This window comes from Rhinolophus ferrumequinum, chromosome 7, assembly GCF_004115265.2.
Source record: "Rhinolophus ferrumequinum isolate MPI-CBG mRhiFer1 chromosome 7, mRhiFer1_v1.p, whole genome shotgun sequence".
In the NCBI taxonomy this organism is placed as follows: Eukaryota; Metazoa; Chordata; class Mammalia; order Chiroptera; family Rhinolophidae; genus Rhinolophus; species Rhinolophus ferrumequinum.
Genome location: NC_046290.1, coordinates 49,104,340 through 49,122,992, shown reverse-complemented (window position 1 = coordinate 49,122,992; position 18,653 = coordinate 49,104,340). Strand labels below are relative to the sequence as shown.

Sequence of the window (18,653 nt, the reverse complement as noted above, 5' to 3'; positions counted from 1 at the left end):
TAGTTTAACTGTCTAAAGAATGATTTGATTGCCTTTACTCCACAAAAAAATTTGCTTCAAGGGAAGAGAGAGAAAGAGAGGGAATAATCATTTAAAAGAATATGAAGAGTTTGTGTTTGGAACTAAATATTATCAGGGCAAGCTGCTGAAGTTATAAATACACTAAAATGGTTAAGTCTTACAGAGTGGATGGGTCTCAGCAGTATTGTATGTAAATCATATTCAACCACAAATTAATTTAATTGGAGAATTCTATTGGCAGGCAAAATTCTTAATAGATATTTAAAATTGTAATGTTGTAGACATATGCATCCCTATGTTCATTGCAACATTATTTGCAATAGCCAAGATATGGAAGCAACCTAAGTGTCCATTGAATGATGAATGAATAAAGAAGATGTGATATTTATATATTTTTAAATGGACTACTCAGCCGTAAAATAGAATTAAATCTCATTTGTGACAACATGGATGGACAGGGAGGGTATTACGGTAAGTGAAATACGTCAGACAGAGAAAGACAAGTACAATATGACTTCACGTATATGTGGAATCTAAAAAACAAAACAAGCAAACAAACAAAACAAAACAGAAACAGATTCATAGATACAAAGAACTTGGTGGTTGCCAGAGGGATGGTGAAATAAGTGAAGGGGATTAAGAGATACAAACTTCTGGTTGTAAAATAAATAAGTCACAGGGAAGTAACGATCAGTATAGAGAACATAGTCAATAATACTGTAATAACTTTGTATGGTGACACAAGGTAAGAGGGTGGTGATCACTTCATTATATATATAAATATTAAATCGCCATGATGTACACCTGAAAATAATATAAGTGAATTATACTTAAATTAAAAAATTGTATGTGGTAATCTGATTTGAGAGATGAGAATGTGGTTTTGTTCTTGGGGTTTAAAAGCAAGGTAGTTTCCGCTTGGTTTCTGCTCGGCTTTAAAAGCAGAGCTAGATGTTTCCTTTGGTACATGCTGCCCCTTAGTGTCAGGCTGTGGGACTGCATCTGAAAGCCCTCTAATCCCCAGAACACACTTGAAATTGTTTGAGTGACCCTTCTTCAGGGGCTTATCTATGATGCAAGCCAGCCGCAGACTCTGTCCTCCACAAGCATTTCAAACACAAAGATAATGTCAAAAGGCTAACTAGGACCCTGTCAGGTTAGGGACGCAAATTTACAGGTGACGAAATCCCAGGGCAGGTGGGGAGACACGACTGTTTATACAACAGGAGGGTCCTCCAGGAGCAGCTTACTTGCTCTATTAATTATTACAGTTTTACTTTTCTCTTTCTGGCAAGAGTCATAACCCTTAAGGCTAACAGGTACAACTTCGCACCCAAGATAGTGTGCAAACAATCAGACAAGTGGAAATACCAGATTGGGGGAGTTTAAAAGTAATGGTTATTTTAGAGAAAAAAAGCTAGTACAAATCCACAGGTGGGAACCAAGAGTAGATCTGTTTCAAAGTGGCTTGACTATGGAGCCTGAAAGAAAGAACATATGCGAAAAACAGGTCATCATATCAATGGGACATGACTGACACCCTCTTAGGCTAAGGACAGCCCAGGGTCCTTGAGCCTGCCATGAATTCCCAGAAGGGTCTGCCTCTGGGGCTAAGGCCAGAGTCATAGGAGGGGGCAAATTGCCTCATTCAAAAGTTTCCAGTTTTTGTTTTTTTATGTAACCTGATTCAAATGTTCTGTCATTTTCATAGCAATGACATAGATGAATCTAAAATAACTATGTGTGGTGAGAGGGAGGGAGGGCAGAAGGGCAGGAGGAAACTTTTGGGAGTGCTGGAGGTTTTCATTATCCTAATTGTGGTGTGGCCCCACAAGCGTACACATATGTCAGAACTTATCGAAGTGTGCCTTTTAAATATGTACAGTTTACTGTATGTCAACTATAACTCAATAAAGCTATTCGAAGAAAGAAACTTTCCCAGAATTACATGACTAGATTATAGCAAGCTGACATTCAAACCCATGTTTGTCTGACAAAAAAATAAAATCATGCAGCCATTTAAAAGTGGAATTATCAAGGGGAGTAAAAGCTACAATAAATGAATTGGACTATATCAAACTTAAAAGCTTCTGCACAGCAAAAGAAATGATTGACAAAATAAAGAGGCAACCAACTGAATGGGAGAAGATTTTTGCAAACAGTGCCTCCAATAAGGGGCTAATATCCAAAATACACAAGGAACTCATACAACTCAACAAAAAAACAACCCAGTTGAAAAACGGGCAGAGGGCCTGAAGAGACATTTCTCCAAAGAGGACTATAAATGGCAAATAGACGTATGAAAAAATGCTCAACATCACTAATCATCAGAGAAATGCAAATAAAAACCACAATGAGATATCACTTCATCCCAGTTAGAATGGCTATCATCAACAAGACAAATAGTAACAAGTGTTGGAGAGGCTGTGGAGAAAAAGGAACCCTCATACACTGTTGGTGGGAATGCAGACTGGTGCAGCCGCTATAGAAGGCAGTGTAATTTTCCTCAAAAAATTACAAATAGAATTACCATATGACCCAGCAATCCCTCTCCTGGGTATCTACCAAAAAAATCTGAAAACATTTATCCATAAAGACAAGTGTGCTCCAATGTTCACTGTAGCTTTGTTTATGGTGGCCAAGACATGGAAACAACCAAAATGTCCTTTGATAGATGAATGGATAAAGAAGTTGTGGCATATACATACACACAAAGGAATACTATTTGGCGATAAGAAAAGATGAAATAGGACCATTTGTGACAACGTGGATGGATCTTGAGATTATAATGCTAAGCGAAATAAGTCAGACAGAAAAAGTCAAGAACCATATGATTTCACTGATATGTGGTATACAAACCGAAAACAACAAAAGAACAAGACAAACAACTGAAAGAACAAAAACTCATAGACATAGACAATAGTTTAGGGATTACCAGAAGGTAAGGGGGTGGGGGACCGGGGCTCTAGAAGAGGGTAAAAGGCATCTAATATGTGGTCATGGAAAGAAATCTGCCTCTGGGTGGTGAACACAGAATTTGAGATATAGATGATGTATTACAGAATTGTGCACCTGAAATCTATGTAACTTTACTAACAATTATCGCACCAATAAACGTTAATTTAAAGAAATAAAATAAAATAAAAAATAGAATTACAAAGACTACAGACATGCAAAAATTTTTTTTCAGCAAAATAAGTGAAAACAGCAAAATTAAAATCATATGTATATATACTGTAATGGAAAAAATTGTGTACATATAAAAAAGAAGAAAAGTACAAAAAGTTTTAATATTTATTTAATAAATATATGGATTATTTAAAATTATTTAATGCTGCTATTAAATTGCATTTTCAATTAAAACATCAATTATAATTATACAGCATTTAAAATTGTAATCTATTGCCATATTAGGCAATGTCTTTTAAGGTATAAAGTTGAATTTTAAAACATAGCATATAAAATTCTAGATTCAAAATGACCATGTTATATGCATAAGAAAAGATAAAGGAAATAGGCAAAAATGTTATTAGGTGTTTTTTTAAGGGTGATTTTTTTTTTGCCTTCTTTTTGTGATGTTCTTTGTTTTGGGTAATTTTAAATCTTCAGCAATGGCTATATTTCACTTTTATAACAAACAAATGAAGTATTTTAAGAATTATAGGATTGACCAAAAGCATTTGAACTACCCGTGTTGATTTGGCTATAATACTCACTGACTTTCCTAAGGCACTTTCCAGTTTATAAAGCCCTTTTCACACATATTATTAAGTAGCAAGTATTTGCCCAGTGCTGGATATAGCATGTAAGAAATTATCAAGACAAATGCTCAAAATGTTACTGAAAAATAAATTACAGAATATTATTAAATACTAAGTCAACCATAAGGCGTATGACATAACTGGGGCTCCTTTTTCACAAAAGAAAAATGACAACCTTTCACAAAAGGAAGTTCCTTCCTTTAAAAATTTTTTTTTATTCCAAAATTAGTTTAAAGATTAGTATGTATGTTCGTGTGTGTGAGTGGGCTGGTGTGTGGGTTTTTCATCCTTCAGAAAATAATTCAGATAGTGAAGGGCAGAGGTCCCTCAAGGAACCTTCAAGAAGAGCTGTAACTACATACTTTTGTCCTTACCCTTGTGGTCCAGAAAAACAGGTTTAGAGAATTTGCCACACATCTCTGCCAGGAAAGCCAGATGTCTATACTCCAGGAACTACAGAAAGGAGATTTCCCTTCTCACTCCCTTCAATGACGTCTCCTATACCGACTTAAGGGCATTTTATCTTGCCCTTTACCAGCAGACTGAGAGTTAGAAAGAAGTGGAATTATAAAAGCAAGAGTTTGAATATTAATTTTCCTTTCACAAGTCAAACATTGATTTTCCTGAATGAAATGAGACGATTTCTGCAATTTGCTTCCAAATAATCCAGTGGGTGGGACGTAAGTGGTAGGATGAGAAGTGGGCAGAGACGAGATTATGCCAGATTGGCCATGAATCGTTTAACTGTCGAAGCTGGATGCTGGGTCCATGGGAGTTCATTAGACTATTCTACTTTTCTGTTTTCTGTAAGTTTAAATTTTTCCTTACTAAAAAGTATTTACATACATATACACAATTCCCGTCCCTGTCAGCATGAGAAAAAAGTTAAGCAAACTGGAATTATTTCACTGGAGGAGGAGAAGTTAGTCACTTAATGGCATTGAGTGTATGGAGGGTTACAGAGAGAGAAGCTGCTACTTTCTTTTTGTCACTGCTACAACCACATGAAGTGCAACTGCAACAATAATAATGGAACAAAATATTCCCTAATCATGAAGGCTGTTAAACTCTGAAATCAATTCCTAGCAGAGGATAGCCAAGCAAATTCTTTCACCAAACACAGAGTGAAACTGAATTATTTATACTGATGGCTAAGCATTAATGCTTCTTAGTTAACCAAATAATTACTTGGGCCAAAGGAGGTAGGTGAATCTTGACCTGAACCTTAGCCAGTCACATTGACTAGGCTGAAAACAAGCAGGTAGAATGTGTCTGGGCAAGTGGCATGCATCTGGGCCACAGGTCTGAACCTTAGCTCACGTTTATGGTCAGGATTAGCTGTTAGCAAGTCTAGCAATCATACTTCCATTGTCAGCTAAAGCCACATCCATCCTTTGCAATGACGCTGAAACAAGGTTCCAGTGGTAGCCAGCCTTCAAAATGGCCCCTAAGAATCCTTGTCCCTCAGTATTCACACCTTCATGTGGTCTCCTCCTACACAGAACAGAGCTGACCTGTGTAACCAATAGTGTGTGACTTGCAAGACTAGGACATAATAGACATCATGGATTCACTTTGCATCCTCTTGGACCACACTCTCTGGGGGAAGTCAGCTGCCATGTTATGAGGACACCAACAAGCCCTGCGGAGAGATCCATGTGGCAAAGAACATAGGCCTCTGGCCAACAATTAGCACCAACCTGCCAGACATGTGATGAGCCCCCTTAGAAGCGATCCTCCAGCCATAGGTAAGCCTTCGGATGACTACAGCCTGACCTTTGGGAAACTCCAAGCCTCAACCACAGCTACACAGCTCCCAAAGTCCTACAGAAACTGAGATAACAAATGTTGTGTTAAGCTAAATTGGGGGTTAATTGTTATGCAACAATAGATAACTAATACCGTTTTAGTCGAAAGTTTAGACTCTCTTTTACTAGACTAGAAAAATGGTTCAATGTAAATAAATGTTCCTTTTATTAGAATTTCTCAGAAAAAAAAAATGTGAGTGATGAAATTCTCATCTGTGGTCTTAGGATACATGTGCCAAGCTCTTACAGGAGAGGACACTGTTTCCTATTTTCTACAGCGCCTTTCCCACAAAGCAGGAATGAAAATTTAGGGGAAATAACAATGGGTTCTCTCCAAGTGACCTCCTTGAATATCTTAATAGAATTGATATAGGGCTTTTTAAAATCACAGTTTAATCAAAAATCTCCTTTTCTGATTCTGAAAGCATCACCTTGGATCACAAAGTAGCATTGCTATGTCACTTCTTAGTGCCACCTGAGCAGTATCTGTTTTATTAGAGCTTCTGTGACTATTTCCAGAGTTCATCGAAAAGCCTTAGTACTTATTTGTCACGAGTCTGTTTTCATGATATGCAACCTAGAATTCCAAAAGTCTTCCACCAGCCCCTTCCCAGCTTCCCATGGTAAGCAGCTGAGAGACAGGGTCCATCTCAGAGTATCCAGGGAGAAATCAGTAAACAGCAACTCTAAAAGGTTTCTGTCTCTGAAATTTAATATGTAAAGTAGACGATTTTCCCTCTATTTCTGCCACAAATGAGGTTAGAGTTTTTGATATAGATACAGCACCTATGCTGGCTGCAGTAGCAATGGCTGCAAAGTGAAGAAGTTCGAATTATGATCTCCTGGGCTTGGTGGCCACAGAGTGACCCCATCTAGCCAATTCTGTAGTGTGGTTTTGGACATGTTTTCTGAAGATTCTCCTCGAGCTTTGTTTCTTCACAGCTCTCACAAGAGTTTTGTGAGCCAATCACGTTGATTTCAAGGAATTCCCTTTCTTAAAGTCAGCTTCCACTACTTGCAGTTAAGCACCCTGACTAATTGACCCCATTCAAGACAGACTCTGCTAAGCTGGTCAGATCTCCAGGGAGCCCTGCCCTCGGCCCAGAAATCAGCAGACTCTCTCCACAAAGAATTGGTCTTGATAGACTGGATTTGCCAGTTTGGGGTTAAATTACAAACTTACCCAAAGTCACAAAGGCTAACTGTGATTGCATCTTTCTAGACCACTAGATTCCCTAGAGCTGGAGGGTCCTGGGTGTGAAGATCCTGCATTACTTGCCCTTTTTTGGGGGGTGGGAGAGAAGGAGGGGGGCTTTAATACTATATGTCTCCAAAAGACCCGAATTCCAGAAAAGATATTTGCTCATGTTCAGCATGCTAACTCCTTCTGGTCCCAGCAGTTTAGAAATAGATTGGTGGAGGTAATAGTGGTTCAAATATTCTAATCTTAGTTAACTCTGAGTTCCAAAGTTCATATAATAATGATATATTCTTCCTGTTGATTTTGCTCCTAATTACATGAACATCACATCCGTTAGTGTTTACCTTTCTCCAGCCAAAACAATTTGGTTACAATTGAATAATCTTTTAGATTTTTTTATGTAGTCTACTAAGTTGAGATCTTTCTCTTTCAAGTTTACAACCTTACCAGGATTGTTTCTTACGTATCATCCCTCTAAAAAACTCCCATCCTTAACTCATTTGTAACAACAACTTATAATTGTGTTCAGAGGCTACTTCTGAAGAATTTGTGTTTTAGACTTTGTAACAATTAGCCCCCACTCTTCTTACCACTGTCCTTGGATGATGGACACATTGGATCTCAGTTGGATCAGCCATTTCCTCTCACCTTACTCTTGGCATGATGTGCCCTGAGCCAGTCTGTGCCATGACTGGACTGGCAAGAGCAATGGGAGAAGACTGAGAAGGAATGAAGGACTCTAAATGTGTCAGGTATCCCTTGGGTTACACATACTTCTGGAACTCCATATTGATTGCCTCAAGAAAGGCTCCACCTCTTGTACCTATCAAAAGATAATTGACAAATTGAAATTTGTTCTGACAGTTCCATCTTTTAGCAAAGGCTTCAAATTCTGGTTAGACAAGAACTTCCAGGAAGCCATTTTAAAAATTGGCTGAGAAAATAGCAGTCAAAAACTAAATAAGAAGTTCCTAGGAGCTCAAAGAGTTAAATTTTGTTATAAACTGCTGTTTATTGTTTCTAAAAATATTAGGTAAGAAAGTTCCTGTGGACAACACCAGGTTTGGTTTTTAAAAACAAGAATGGATTGGGTCAGGGAAATTTTTTCTACAGAATGACATCTCTGAGGGAGTATGTGTGGAAGCCCAGATTTCATTTGATATATGCAAGTCCTTATATTAGTGGGCTGTATTTGACCTTGCTTCTAATTTCTGTCTTCCTAAAGCTTCTTCTCTTGATTTGTGTGGCCTCTTGCTATGCTGATTTTCCTCAAACCTCTCCAACTCTTCTTCTATGTTCTTTCTTTAGCAGGAACCTGTCTTCTAATGCCTGCCCTTTAAATGTGGGTATTCTCCATTGCTCTATGTGGTCAACCTAGGCAATTTCATCTACTGTGATGGTTTCACCTACAAACTATGATTCCAATTTCCACATCTATTTTTCCAACTCTGACCTGAGACCCGAGAGTCATATCAGTACTGTTTTATTTCTACTCTTCTAGAATATAGAGCAAGAACTTCTTATGACATGCCAGTGTTATTCATAGCCCAGTTATTTTCTTCTTACATTAATACTTACACTCAGGAGGAGAAATTAGATTGTGGCTTTTATTGCTCTTTCTTTGGACTTGACTTGGTTATGGGCTCAACTAGTTATGATGCATTTATCAGCAAATATTAGAACTAAATAAAAGTGGTTAAAACTTAATAAGGACATGTGTTAGTTACCTTTTACGATAAGGGTTGGCTCTTTCAGTGTTTCAGCAATGTCATCAAGGACCCAAGACCTTTGTCTTTTCTCTTCACCATCTTCTGTGTGCTGGCTATCACCCCTGACTTGTCCCCTGACAGTCACAAGGTGCCTGCTGCAAGTCCAGGCGTCACGTCTTTGGACCATCTATGGCGAATTTATAGAGTCCATCAATTTCTCCAGATAGTCTAAACCATCTAAAATTATCCCTGTATTAGTTCAATGGAGAATTGGGTTACTGAATTGTATCAGACTGACCTCCCCAAGAATTGCTCACGCAGTTGTGCTTTGGGGAAACGACACTTGATTATGTTGAGGGAAGCTTCTAGAATCAGCCTTAGATTTGTATCTACTCCAGTGATGGATGTTGTTTGAAAATAGCGTTCCCTCTCTATGAAGACTCTCAAGAGAAATTTCTGTGTGGCCTTTGTGCTGAGAAGAGTCCTGACTGGCCTAAGCAATCATCTTATAGAGACTCTGAATTGCCCCGCAGATGTGTCCTCTTTCTTTGTCTGCTAGAAGGCTCAGAGTCAGTCTGCAGATACCTAAGTCAAATACATGGTTTTACTACCTGTCATAAATTCAAATACCTACAGCAGCGGTTATGTTCAAACTATTTAACAACAGGTATAACACAGGTACCGATCAAAATGGGCAATTGTTGTGAACAGTGAGCATCAGCCTGCTTCTGGGTGATGTAGCCAGGTAGCTAACGTACCGTGTTTCCCCGAAAGTGAGACCTAACCGGACAATCAGCTCTAATGCGTCTTTTGGAGCAAAAATTAATATAAGACCCAGTCTTATATTATATTATGTTAGACAAGACCTGGTCTTATATTATGTTAGATAAGACCCGATCTTATATTATACTAAAATAAGACCGGGTCTCATATTAATTTTTGCTCCAAAAGATGCATTAGAGCTGATTGTCCACCTAGGTCTTATTTTCGGGGAAACGCGGTAAACAGGCAAAATGAAGTGAGAATAAGAAAAAAAAATCTCAACTTATTTTTGTTTTATTCACATTTGATAGAGATCGAAGTTCAGAGAAACAGTCCATGATGATAAATGGGACTGACACTCCACATCAGTGCTGAGGAGACAATAGGGGATTGAAGGGACTGAGGTACACTGGAGATCCCAGGGCCTCTTAAGAATGGTGACTGGTCTTCAAATCCAGATCATTGTTACCAGATTAGAATATCGCTCAGAGCTCCCAGCATTTCCAGTATTTTTCAGGAAAAGCCAGAAATCCCAATTTTTAAGAACACTTGCATTTTAAGATTACAACTCAAAAAAAAAAAAAAAAAAAAAAAAAAGCAGAAATAGACAAACAAAACTGTAGGCCAAGCCAAACAGAGTTCAGCCAAACCCTGCCGCAGACTTGTGACTTATACTCTCTGCAGTGTATTTTGTATTAACCTCACTCCTCCATTTTACATTCCATCCTTGTGTTTCTTTCTTCTTTCTCTCCTGTGTAATGTATAATATCTCACTCTAGTTTATGTATCCTTATATATCACTTGAAACTCTACCCGGGACAGAGAAGAGTATAAATAAACTGAGTACAGGACATCTCCCCTTAGATAACTCATCAGCATCTCAAACTCCCAAGTCATACCAGACTGACGTGATCATTTTCACTCTCCTGCCCCACTCACTTATCTGGTCCAGATGGGATCTTCCTTCGTTTGCCATCTCAAGCAACAGCAATACCCCCATTCACTTCATGATTGCACAAAGTAGAAACCTGAGTGTCATGCTATTTCTGGTCCCTCCTCCTCTCATTGCTAGGTTTTACCTCCTTAGTCTCTCATTCCCTCCTCTCCATCCCTAGCACAATGGTTCAGGCCCTTAACACATCTTGCCTTTATTACTGTAAGAGCCCCAACTCACCTCCTGCACCGACTTTGCCCTTCTTCAAAATCAGCCTTCCTCAGCTGCTGCCGGGAGGCACACATGACCTCCTCCCTGCCTTAACCTCAGAGTCCCCACCGTCTCTGAGTTAAATCTAAGTTCAGGGAAGTGCTCCCACCCATCTCACCTGCCCCACCTGCCTCACACTTAACATTCTGGTCTTGGGACTCTCAGTTACTCAGCTCAGGCATCGGTCCTCCAAGGAAGCCCTCTGCCCCCCGAGACCCCTCAGCTCCCTGGGATGCTCAACGATCCCTCCTAGTGCTCCCGTATCACCTCATGCTTTCCTCTGTCCCCGTGCAGGAACTGGATTAAGTGAAAATAATAGTAGCTAATATTAATTAGCATCAACTCTGCCCAAGCACTGTTCTAGGCAGTTTAAATGCATCCTATTCATTTCATCCTCAAAAATCTTAGGACGCATTATGAGTCCTGTTTTATAGCCCTTAAGCAGAGGTACGGAGAGCTTTCCCAAAGCCACAATGGTGATGAAGTGAGGATTTGAACCCCGGGCACCAGGCTCCACCAGCACTAGAAGGTGCTGGTGGAGTGTCCATCTCAAGCAGCTTCTTGAGAAACTCAGTGCTTTACTATTCTGTTTACTATAGCTCGTCCTGCTTTCCCCTCCGGATAAGGACCAACGTGCCTGCCGTGCCCTGAGTCTGGACTCCCACAGCCATAAAGGCTTCCTCAGACCTGTACGATTCCCATCCAGGGCTCCTCGGTAGAAGACCGCTAATCTCCACCCTGAAATCAAGATAGGTGCATTCTCATCTTCTCAGAAGGCCCCCGTAAGGTTCAAAAACAAAAAAAACAGGGTGGAAGATTCTTGTTTCTAAATCTAGTACAGTAGTTGAAGTTGGAGGCGGGAGGCCTCCAGCCACAAGGTAGGGCTGGGGAGGGCAAACAGGGCACGGGGTGGTTGTCATGGGGCTTCCTCTCCATAAAGGAATTATGTTGGCCACAAAAAAAGACAGAAACAGAGAAAGAGCGCCAGCAGCCTGATGATGGCTCAGAGCCCTGAGGTTCTGATAGACCTTTGCCCTACAGTTTCCGTCTGGCTCCTGTGACCATCCTGGCCTCCTGCCTCTCACTTCACCTTGAGAAATTCAGGTTTCATGTTCCATCCAGGTGAAAGATCCAGAAGAACCTTCAAGATGTGGCTTGTCCTCCTTAGATCTCCCAGGAGATTTAATTTAGCATTGCTCATGTCTTCTCAGAAGCCCGTTTAAGACTCCTGCCAAAAGACTCAACAGCCATTTGTGTTCCTTCTCTTCAGAGTGGCCAGTGCAGGGCAGGCCTGGACCATCAGCCCTGGGCATATGATCACTCTTGGCCCAGAGAACCACCATTTGAAAAGAGAGAGGAAGATGCAGGTCAGGAAGTGTCCAATACACACAATATCTTGAAAGAAGGAACTCCAGGATAGGTTCTGAAGACTGAAACATCACTTTCTAAAATAACTATTCTAGTCTATCGCAACTGAAAATGAAAATTAAGAGGATCCAAACTGTAGAATTATAGAATGATGGACATTCTGGAAAGATCAGAATGAATCTGCAGGAGCAGAAGACACCCATGCAATGTCTGCATTGCTAGTTAATGACAAATCCTGTCAGGGTGGAGTTCCCAGGCAGAGCCAGCCAGATCCAGACGTTCTTCCATATCCTTAAGGGCATTAATATCACTGCAAGGCAACCACCAAATAGCAGAGCAAAATGATAAGGATTTTAGTATTCCTGATTGCTTCCCTTAAGTGCAAAGTGGACAGATGTCTAATCAGTCTTGGTCAACAGTCTTGTTTCTCCCGTAGTATGGTTTTTAAATTGCCAGTGGAGTGCAATTAGCAAAATCCAGAGTATGGGAAAAATCTACAAACAACCTGGTTTGTTCAACAAATAAATTGCAAGGGGAAAAAAAAAAAACCCAAAACATGAATTAGGAGACTGAAAAGCCACCTACCAATTGTAATGTTTGAGTTTTTCTTGGATTCTGATTTTTTTAAAAAAACTGAAAAAGGAAACCAATTATGACATTTGAGACAAGTGGAAATTTGAACACTGACAGGATATTTGATATTAAGGAATTGCTTTTTTTTAAGGTGTGATTTTTAAATTGCTTATCTTTTAGAGTCACTGAAACACAAGTGAATTAATATGATTTCTGGGATTTGCTTCAGAATAAACGGGATGGGGAGGCAGTTGGGGTAGAACTGAACAATGGTTGATCGTTATTGAGACTAAGTGACGGGTACATGAGCTTCCTTATGCAATTCTGTCAACTTCTGTGTGGGTACAAAATTCTCCACAACTAATGTTTTTAAAAAGAAAAAAGAAAAAAAATTCCAGTTGTAATTAACAGAAACTATTATTGGAAAAAATACCATTTCCATCCTTGCTCTGCATTTTTTTAAATTATAAATTCTGATAAGTCAGTTATACTTTTAACAAAGTACCCCTTTTACAAAAATCTTTGGTTGGAGGGAAAAATTGTTAAAAATAGGAACTAGACACAGTTCTCTCTGGTGCCCTGGTGGCTTCTGGGAGAGCTCAGAACACAAAGGCTTGGCTAAAACTACTTTCTTGGGATTAGGTAAGTAAGTCTATCTACCCAGTACTACATAGAAGCTATAATTAAACACTTTTATGGACTTAAGTCATTTACCCTAGGCTACATGGTGAAGCTGGAGTAAGGAGATTGGACCTGAGTCAAGACCTGGCAATGCTGAGAATTAATCTCTTAATCTCCAGGGCTCAGACTCCAAGGTTTAAGTACCAGCTGTAGTAGCTGCAACCATGCCCTCAAAGTCGCCACAAAAGAATGAGAGAACTTTCTAGAACAAAGCATGTTCCAAATGGAACGGAAATTTTCTGCAGCCCACCCAGAAGAATAATTTGGGTTTACTTCCAGAGATAACACAAAGAGAAATGAGACTGAATTTCCCCAAGGCCAGCACCTTTCAAATGTCACTGCCCTAGCTGTGGGGAGTTGCAGGAGGAAAAATATGCCCCAAATACAAAAGTAAATAAAGGAGGAAAGACATAGCTTCATTTCTTTCAAGATACTCATAGCTCTGCATGTGTTTAAGATCATGACAACTCAGTGTTTACAGTGGTGTGGGTAAACAGGCACAGTCCACAGGTGTGTGAACTGATGCGTCATCTCAAGAAGGCAATTCATCATGATCAAAATTACACATATCCTTTAACCCAGAAATTCTACTTCTAGAAATAGGGTATATCCAGACACTCCCATCATCAGTGTCTCTCTACTGAATAACATTCATCTCCATATTCTTAAGATAACAGACTCACTCTCTTTGCCTCTCTTGCCCCACAATCCTCTGCTCCTTTTCACAATTACACTTGCTGTACGAAATCATCTACCATCACTATGTGCACTTCCTTACTTCTCATTCTTTCTTGAACACCCCCTCCCGCTCCCCAATTCTGGCTTTCTATCTCCACCACACCACTGAGACTGCTAGTCTGGTCAAGGTCACCAATATTCTCCATGTAGTAAGACCAAATGGTCACTTCTCTGTCTCATTCGACCTCTTAGTAATAGTCCACGTGATTAACGATTCTCCCCTTTATGTCCCTTGGCTTCCCTGACAGACAGCATATTCTCTGGACTTTCTTCACTCCCAGTAACCCACCCTTCTGTTTCTTTTACTAATTCCTTTTCTGCTCAAAAGGTTTAAGTACTAAAGGCCTCTGACCTAGGCCTCCTTCTCTTTATCTATATTCTATCCTCCAGGGCATCTGACCAAGACCTTTGCTTTGAAAGTGCCAGTGATATGCAAAGACTCAAACCTGTATTTGCAGCCCTGAGCACTGTAAACAAATAAATTCAGATTTAGATATCCAAATGCCCTGCACATCAGTTCTACCTGGATGTCTAACTGTCTAACAGGCACCTCAAACTCTAGATGCCATGGCCAAAATAGAACTCTTGACATTCAATCCCCAAACTTGCTCACTCATTATTTCACCATCATCCATCAAGCAAAAAATCTAGGCATGATCTTTAATTCCTTGATTCCGCTTTTACTCACATCTGAGAACTTTACTTCCAAAACATTGCCCAAATTAGTTCCCTTCTCTCCATCACTATCATCACCCTGATTTAAGCCAACATCATCTTTTGCTTGGATTGGTAGAATGTCCTCCTGTTCTTGCTTCTCCTCTTGCCCTTCTGTAATCCTTATTTCACAGTAAACAGTGACTTTTAAAATTACCAGTAAAACAAGCCTATGGCATCCCACCTAGAATGAAAGTCAAGCTCCTTACTCCTTACAAGTCCTTCAGTTCTCCAGCCAGCACCCGCCTCTCTCTCCACTCATTCATACTACACTTCCCCCTCACTCATTCCCACAAAGCCCTTACTTGGGATCCTCCCATGGCTGGCTTTCTTGGCCTTTATATTACAACTTAAATTTTGCCTTCTTAGCAACCTTCTCTGAGCCCCAAATACAAAATATTCTTAGCATTTACCCTTTCTTAGGGTTTATGACTATTGGATATTTTTCTTCTTCTTTTTTTTTTTTTTTTTTTAAGATTTTATTGGGGAAGGGGAACAGGACTTTATTGGGGAACAGTGTGTACTTCCAGGACTTTTTTCCAAGTCAAGTTGTTGTCCTTTCAGTCTTAGTTGTGAAAGGCGCAGCTCCACTCCCAGTCCAGTTGCCGTTGCTAGTTGCAGGGGGCGCAGCCCACCATCCCTTGTGGGAGTCGAACCGGCAAACCTTGTGGTTGAGAGGACATGCTCCAACCAACTGAGCCATCCAGGAGCTCAGTGGCAGCTCAGCTCAAGGTGCTGTGTTCAATCTTAGTTGCAGGGGGCACAGCTCACCATCCCTTGCGGGATTCGAGGAATCAAACTGGCAACCTTGTGGTTGAGAGCCCGCACTCCAACCAACTAAGCCATCTGGGAGGCAGCTCAGCTTGAGGTGCCGTGTTCAATCTTAGTTGCAGGGGGCACAGCCCACCATCCCTTGCGGGACTCGAGGAGTTGAACTGGCAACCTTGTGTTTGAAAGCTCACTGGCCCATGTGGGAATCGAACCGGCAGCCTTCGGAGTTAGGCGCATGGAGCTCCAAAGGCCTGAGCCACCGGGCCGGCCCCTATTTTTCTTCTTTTCAGTCTCTAATTAGAAAGTAAACTCCATGAGAACAGAGCTCTTGTCTATTTTGTTCTCCACAATGTCTCTCACTGCCTTGAACATGACTTGGCACATAGTACATGGTGGAAGAATATTGAATGAACAAGTATATAAACATATAAAAAGATATTCACTCAAATATTGCATGGGTAGCAATACAAATATAGCAAAAAACCAGAAGCTACCCAAAAGCTCAAGGATTCCTTATAGTATGTCTGTACAATGGATACATTTATTTAAAATAATGAGGTCAAGCTACCGTGTTTCCTCGAAAATAAGACCTAACCAGACAACCAGCTCTAATGCGTCTTTTGGAGCAAAAATTAACATAAGACTCTGTTTTATATTATAGTAAAAAAGTCTTATGTTAATTTTTGCTCCAAAAGACGCATTAGAGCTGATTGTTTGGCTAGGTCTTATTTTTGGGGAAACACGGTATAAGTGCTAATATGGAAATAATGTGCACGATATGTTCATATTGTCAACCTAAAAGGGCCTTTCAGAGTGAGAGGCAACAAGCATTTATTTGGGATCAAGGGAGAGCTATTCAGGATGAACTGACTGGGGAGAAGCCCTGTTCCAATTAGGAGACAAAGGCAATGGGTATTCATGACAAAGGGGATCAATTACATCAACAAAAGGAAGGCATTTCTATTGGTGCAGATAACACAACACATTAACGTTAATTCTAAGTGTTTTTAATTTTCTGTCCAGTAGTAATCAGTCTGGTAGTCATTTCTGCTTCCTTGTTATCTTTGGCAATTCTTTGGGACATATGGTTGCTTTAGATCCAGTCCAAAAGTTATTTTGTCCTGTTTTAACACTCCAAAGATTTGAGGCATAAGACATGCAAGGCAGTTCCTCTGGCATGGCAGCTCCGTCTCCATTTTTTCTTTTTTCTTTTTGATAATATACATATTGCGGTAGCCAGCTTCCAATATGGCCCCCCATGATCCTTGCCTCCTAATGCACTTATGAAATCTTCTCCCAAATCGAATTGGAGCTAGTCTGTGTGACCAATAGAGGATGGTAGAAGTGATGTTTTGTGACTTCTGAGGTTAGGTTCTAAAAGAAAGGCTTCTTCCTTATTCTCTTGGATCACTCATTTTGGGGGAAGCCAACATTTGTGTTACGAGGTCACTTGAGCAGCTCTATGAAGAGGCCCACATGGAGAGGAACAGAGGCTTCCTGCCAACCTCCAGCACCAACTTGCCAGTCCTGTGAGAGGACCACACCGGAAGTGGATCCTCCAAACCCAGTCAAGCCTTCAGATGACTGCAACATGAGATCCCCAAGCCAGAATCATGTGGCCAAACTGCTCCTGAATTCATGATCCAGAGAAACTATTCACGTTAGTAAATGCTTTTTGTTGTTTTAAGCCATTACCTTTTGAGGTAATTGGTTAAGTATAAATATAATACATAATACAAATCCTTTTACTAAAAAAGTGTATTTGTACACATGTTTACCCTTGCATAGAAATCTCAAAGAATATACAAAAGAAGTAACTGGATTCTGACATGATAGGTAGGGAGAGGATATGTTCACTTCTAACTATATGCTCTTATATTCTCAGACTTATTTACAATAACTACTTATTTCTTTTATGATCTTAAAATATTTACTTTTTAAAAGATTTAAGTGTAACAGTGTTAAGAGGGATAAGCCAAAATAATGGCCCTTCCTAAGCCTTCTTGTCCTTTGTTTTCCTTGACTTTTTCCCACACTGAAGACCTTAAAGGCTTTTGAGTAGGCCAAATACTGGAGGACTGGTTGTTTCTGTTTTGTTTTGTTTTTAAACTTTTATTTATTTAAGTGTGTTTTCCAGGACCCATCAGCTCCAAGTCAAGTAGTTGTTTCAATCTAGTTGTGGAGGGCGCAGCTCACAGTGGCCCCTGTGGGGATGGAACCGGCAACCTTGTTAAGAGCACCAAGCTCTAACAAACTGAGCTAACTGGCTGCCGCTGGTTATTTCTGTTTTTAAGATTGATGCATTTCACTGAGAACATTAAGTCCCACGACTGGACTGCTGCTAAGGTAGGAATCCTGATTTAATTATTTGTATTTAATAGAGCAATAATATTATAACAACTCTTTACAAGATGAACAAACGAGCCACTCAGACAACTGCTGGGTGCTGATGGTTTGCTTAGAGTTTGTGATGGAGCCCACAGGCTTATGCCGTCGTTTCTGCATTAGGCATAACTCCAGTTGTGCCTAATTTCTCACCAATAAAGATAGAAGCTGGTAAATATTCCATAGATTGACCAACTGGTAGAGGCCAGGGCAGCTCATATCCAAACCACAGAATTCTTCATACTCGCCCTCAATAAAGACATTTCCAAAGAGTGACTCCAATTATTTACATTTAAACAGAACAACCATCTCAGTGAAGTTCTAAGTTTCGAATAAAAGAGAGGACTCAATTCCTCAGGGTTTGTTTTTTTCTATTTCAGAATTGGAAGTGGGTGGGGAAAACTAGACATATGCCTTTGACTAGTGTGGAATCAGAACCTTCTCTTTTAAGACATCCAAACTCTGCAGCACAAACCGATGTTAATCAAAGAGACTTGGAACTGCAGTGACAAACTGTACCTTTGATTCGGTAATATATTCATGCCAGTCCTAGCAGGGGCCTCCAAAGGGTGAAAGTTACAGGAACAAAGATGTAATCACTCAACTATGCATACTGATGAGATTATAGCCCCAGGATTTATGGAATCCTGGCTGAAACTCCTGCTGCAAACAATCAAACTGACATATAAGGAAATGCCCACTAAAACAACTCCAATCAAGTCAGTTTAGCATGTGTTCCGCACAGTGGGACACAAATCCACATTAAGAGAGCCCTCTTTTAGTAAATGGAGCCAGTGGAATGAAAAATATTCAAAATTTCACATAGTTTAGAAAAATCAGACCACAATCAGATTGCTAAGGCAAGAGCAAGGACAACCATGTCCAGGGCACTTCTCTGCTCAGACCTGGAGTTCCTCATCCGTGCAATCGGGGCCTAACTCAGGTAAACCAGGGACT

The 18,653-nt window shown here is 40.1% G+C and overlaps 1 protein-coding gene across 1 annotated transcript in view; it reads right to left on the bottom strand.

Moving 5' to 3' along the window:
- The window catches only part of CRHBP (corticotropin releasing hormone binding protein), a 77,905-nt gene that overhangs the window by 44,641 nt on the left and 14,611 nt on the right, over window positions 1-18,653 (bottom strand). The window lies entirely within an intron of this gene.